Genomic DNA, 6,000 nt, shown 5'->3' on the forward strand with positions numbered 1-6,000 from the left:
AGGTATCACAAAATGTAACTCAGCCCCAACCCACACCTTCGTCAGTCATGCTCTGTCTTCAATCTCACCCCAGAAACTATATTTGCCAGGTCCCCTTACTTCTAAGTTTGTGCATAACTAAAATATTGATGCCCCTCTTCAAGACTGTGAGTTTCTAATGGGACAATGGCTACAAAGTATTTATTTAATTTTGGTTTCTCAATGACTATCTACTTCTTCTCAGTTATTTAATAAAGTGATAGAAATTAGTAGATTGATATGTTTCCAGTGGACAACCCAAAGTTGTTAATTCTGTTTGTGAATGAACCTATTAAAAATTTCTCCAACTAAATTGTTACAGGGAAAACAAGGTCTTTTTTTTAATTCAATTTTACTTCAGTTTTATGTTTAGGCAAAGCACAAAGGTAGTAAAGGCATCTTGTCTTGTTTTCCTGTTGAAAAATATGCCATGGGCCTCTGCATAATAAATATTTAGGGCCTTTGTGGCAGATTTCAGTTTAAGCCAGGTTATGAGAATGTCTCTATGTTAAACATAGAAAGGGTTCACAGGGAGGTGAGAGATCATAAACTTCTTTTTTCCTGGTTTTGTTTCTTGTTTGGTATCCCTCAGGAAATGAGCTGTTAAGGGATGTGCTGCCACTTCAAACTTCTGAAAGAAGAGACAAACCCCTAAAGCAAAGCTTCCTCTGTGGATAATTTCTCAGGCTGAGTATAGCATAGTTCATCACTGACCAGTGGAACATAAATAACCAAGGCTGAAGACTCATTCCAGAAACATTTCTGACCAAACAGCTTTCTCAGGGTTCAACTTTGTGGTTTCATATTTAACCACTCCAGCATTTTGCTGTTTAAACAACTGCAATATGAAATGTGAATCCCACAAAGTATTGTTTCATTCCAAACAACTGAAAAATTGTTAATTTCTTTTCCCTGCCACTTGTTATAGATTCAAAATGATAATTCCAAATCCATACTGTGTATTCTGTTGCATAAATTGTATTGTTCTTTGGTTTTTCAGAAATTGTAAACAGCAGTCTAGTATCAACTTGTAAATGTTCTCTCATTTTTTAAAGCAACATGAAACAAATAATCTAAGCTCAGAACCAAATTTCCAGCCCCAGATTAGGATCAAGCCCCATGAGCACAGCCCTATATACTTCAAGAATGTGAAAGAATAGTTTTCTAGGTCAGGCAAGACCAGGCCCCAGTGGTCTCTGATTTGCATCATCACCATTATTTGAAATTTTTCTCTAAATGGTTTTTTAAAAATATTGATCATGTGTCTTTTTAAAGTTATGAACATTAAAACACTAGTCATTTTCTTTGATTTGTTAAAATCCTACTTCACTGACTTGAACTCTGAAAAGTTATAAATGCCTATGACTCTTTCTCAGAACATAGAAGATACTAGGAACCTTGCTGCTTTCTGTGAGCCAGAAATGTTCATGAATTTGATGAATGTAATCAATGAAGAATCCATGATGGGCTGCAAGCCATTCACTGTGAGTTGGCTATATCCATTCCTTTTTATCACTGTGAGGGCAGTGGCCAAGGTTCCAGCACCACTGCTGAATTCTCCCCACAGCAATGGCCATTACCCAGAAGGGAACTGAAATGCCAGGGGTCGCTGCACACATGACACTGATTCTAAATACTTTGAGGACATGCTTTATTACATTAAAACCTCACAATGTCCAGGTATGAAGTAGTTTGATCCAGATTGAATCCTATCTAAGCAAATCTATGAGTGGATCAAGTTCAACTCATCCTTTCCTTCTCTTTTCGAGGTGTCTGAGACCTTAGAGTCCTAGGAAGCTTTATCTCTGTTTTTACCATCTCCAGACCCATTTTTAAACTACTAGGAATATTGGGCAAGCAGCACATCTATAAGGACTGCATATCTACATGATCATGTTCTGGGTGCTTGGATTCTTCACTGTGAAAAAGCCATCACAGGTTCACTTAATCACCTGCGTCCAGGTGGGCTCCTGGTTAGGTTCCAGGCATCTGAGGAAAGCAGATGAAGAGCCCCTCACTTTCCATCTCAGCTTTTGAAGGCACATTAATTCTCCAAATTCCAATAGATCTGAGCTATAGAAAGTCAATTGAAGATGCAGAGCCTCCTTCACTCTGATAGTGACGGTTTGAATATGAACAAAAAAGTTGAGCTTTTTTTATCCTCCTGCTATATTTCATATTTTAACAGAAAGCTAAAAACACAATATTCATGTCTGTGTACTGCTTGGTCAATGCCAGTAACTTTGCAGAGTCAGCATTTCAAATCACTATTACCCTTTGTCTTTAGATGTGCCTTTGAACAAATGAAGAAAAATAATTCTGTTTTTTCATATTTCTTCTCCATATCTCTGTTCTTTGGCCTGTTATTTTATAGAATACTCCAATTTATAAAGGAATGGTCCTTCAGAACTGATGATATACACAAATTTAAAAACCCTTAGCTGCTATTTTTTTCAGATGTGACAACACTGATTGTAATTACTATATTACAAATTAACATTCCAAACATTCTTTTATTTGGCAGTGATGGAGAAGGGAAAATTTACTCTTTCATTAACCTATGAAAGAAAGTGACAATGGACTAATAAATTTATTATGTGTCCAAGTATGGAAGCCACACACATTCAGGATGAGACTCTCAGAGGCAAGATGGCTGACCTTATATTCAATTATACTCAGGCCCTGGATTTGGGATTGGGGCTTGGGTTTCTGAGAGAAGGCATGTGGTGCCCTTAATGCCAAATATCAAGTTGAAAGTCAAACTCAAGAAGGCATAACATTATTTTGACACAATTTAATGTTTGTTCCATTTTGGGTTTAGGACCTGGAGAACATTAAGAATGTTCTACCAATTTTTAGGTGATTTCAGTTTCTATTATACAATACATAACATTTAAAAAGAATTTTTAGCATTCTTCTCATTACCCATTAGGTTCTCACTTAGTGAAATAAAGAATACTTATGAATATGTCAGCTTTTGTCTCACTTACCCAAATTTATGGTATTGTACTTTTAAGTTACAGGTTAAAAGTAGGGAAAAGATTTATCAATATAGTTTACGTTTGCTTATGCCTGACTAAGGCAGTTGTATAATATGATCCTGACCAATGCTTTGGGAACCTCCAAGTTCACAGACAGGTCAAACATCACTAAAGATAAGTAAGCAAGCTACTACACATCGTGTATGGTGGTACCAGATACCTGCATGAAATAATGTCCCAAAATAAAAGAAATTCACTTACCAGGAGTATAACTTACTTTAATATTTCCCTCTGGTGATTAGTATTTTCTTATTAAATTCCAAAAATATTCTGCTGGATACTCATGACTTTCTGGGAAGGCCAATTTGTTCCTATGAAGCCAAAAGTTACAAGGACACCTGACACTCAGTCCCACTGACAGACAACTGGGATGTTTTGATTAATGACTTGCTATCAAATTAATGTTTAATGTTACAAGAATAACTTGGTAACAAAGTAAAATTTATTACGAAATAGTAAAGAATTTTTCCAAAAATAACCAACTTTTGTTAAAGAAGGTGAGCTGTAGAACTGTGTCTATAATTACAGTAACACTTGGGTAAATTGGACTCAAAGGAATTGACAATTTAATACACATAGGTGAGACTGCATCAGGGTTAAGTCAAGGTTATACTGAAGTGGGGTGGGTCCCAAATCTAATGTGACTGGTGACTTTTCAAGAAGGCAGCTATGTGAAGACACAGACAGTATGCCACAAGAAGATGAAAGCAGAGATTGGAGTGATGCAAGAGAAACCAAGGGATTTCTGGCCATCACCAGAAGCCAGGAAAATGCTTCTTTCCAAGAGACTTGTTAGGACAGCATGGCTTTGTGAACAGCTTAATTCTGGACTTGTGGCCTCTAGATTGTGAGACAATACAAGTCTGTTGTCTTAAGTCACCCAGTTTGTGGTACTTTGTTACAACCACCCTAGGAAGCTGATACATATTTCCAAATTCATGAGGAAAACTCCAACATATTTGTGTTGGCTTTTAAGAGTTTTACATTTTCAATTTGACCTTAACATGGAAACATAGAGGCCTAGTATGCAATGTCTAAATTACAGAATCAAAAGTTCTGGCTCTATGAGTCTATAACACTGTGTGAGCTTTCTGCTCCATCAAGAAAGTTGAGATGACAGAATCTTAGGACTTAGAAAACTTCTTCTATTTCTCCTTGTCCTGTATCCTATACTGATTGCTCATAAAATGGAAATGATCATGAATCATCAAGGTAATGACATGAAATCTTTCAACAGATGATTCATTAAAATGGCACAAATTACTAATCTCTATATGTTATCTTCAATCTGAGGATATTGTGTCTAAAAATTCCTTCCTAAGCATTTTTACTAACACGTTTGTTCTTACTGTTCTCTTAATATACTTATGCTGATGCATGCCTTACACACACACACATTAATTTACACAGAAATGAAAATGCAAAGAAGGATAAAATTATTCTTACATTGTAGACCAAAATCAAGGTTTGTTCTCTACTTCAGTGATTGTAACTATGAAAGAAGAAAAATATCCTAGAAGAATGTTAAAGGAGACATGTAATTTCAGATATTGTGGTTAGAAGAGACATACATTATATAATTAAAAATTCCAAAGTATACTGAGAAAGCCAAATTCCTTACTATTTGGTGCCTAAAATGACATATTATTATACAGTAAAGCAAATTCATTATAGATGATAAGAAATCCAAGTCTACGAAGTGTACTTTCTGAAGTCTCTCAAAGGTTTAACATCTAGAAGGTGCAATGAAGGTTTAAAATGTGTTGTAACTGAAAACTCTGCCATTCCTGAGACAAATTCCCATTTTTCTGACAGCTCCATGTCACCCTGATTTCAAATAGATGTTTTGTCTTATAGTTTAGGTCTGTGAGCTGCAGGCCCACACTGAAGGAAAGTGGGGTGGTCACAGTTCAGCTCTCCAGATTGTAGACTTCCTGTGTGTGTCCATGTTCTACAGGCAACCATCATAATCATGGGTGATGCTTACCTCAGGTCCACCACTGATTTCCTGTGGAGGCTTTGGATATGTGCTTTTTCTCAGAAGCTCAGTTTCCTAATGTCCTCAGTGAGGATAATGGCAGTTCCTCTTCCTACAATTATTCTGGGCAATAAATAAGAGAAGACAGAGTGTCTGCACATAAAAAACAACAAATAAAAGCTGATTGTTATGTTCATTGTTACTAGAAATACAAGTAGTTAGCAAGTTGATGGTGGGGCAATGTCTGTTCCTTAATGATGTTCTACACTAACACTCTAGTCCACCAACTGGTGAACTGCTGCCCAGGGGACAAATCCAATACATTTGCTTCTGCAAATAAAGTTTTATTGGAATAGTCTTCCCTGTTCTTTTCCATGATTTCTAGGCTACTTTCCCTTGATGATTTGAGTGCTTGTAAAGAAGACCAGAAGTCATAATGAAACCCATTATTTTGTATAATTAATACATGTTAATTTTTAAAAAGACTGCATAGCCCACAGATCCTGAAGTAATTATTATTTGGTCCTTTAAAAAAGAATAAGTTTGCTGAACTGTACTGGACCTTAGTTACTTAGTATCCAGTCCTAGGTCTAGCAGGATTGTGCAAGCTAGGATCTCATTAGAAATGTGGACACACAGGCCCCTCTCAGATCTTCTGAATCAAAATCTGCATTTTCACAAGATTCCCAAGTGATTCACTTGCACATTAAACATTTAATTTGTTCAGACTGCCTAGGCCAGAGGTCAGAAAGCCTTTCCTGGAAATGGCCAGAGTAATATTTCGCCTTGTGGTCATTGAGTCTCTTAATACAACTATTCAACTTGGGCTTCAGAACTCAAAAGTGGGAATAAAGAATAAGTAAATAATTGGTATGGTTCTGTCTCAATGAAACTATTTACGGTCCCTGATATTCAAATTTCATAGAATTCTCACGTCAAAATATATTATTATGATTTTATAAT

This window comes from Castor canadensis, chromosome 9 (assembly GCF_047511655.1).
Source record: "Castor canadensis chromosome 9, mCasCan1.hap1v2, whole genome shotgun sequence".
Taxonomy (NCBI): Eukaryota; Metazoa; Chordata; class Mammalia; order Rodentia; family Castoridae; genus Castor; species Castor canadensis.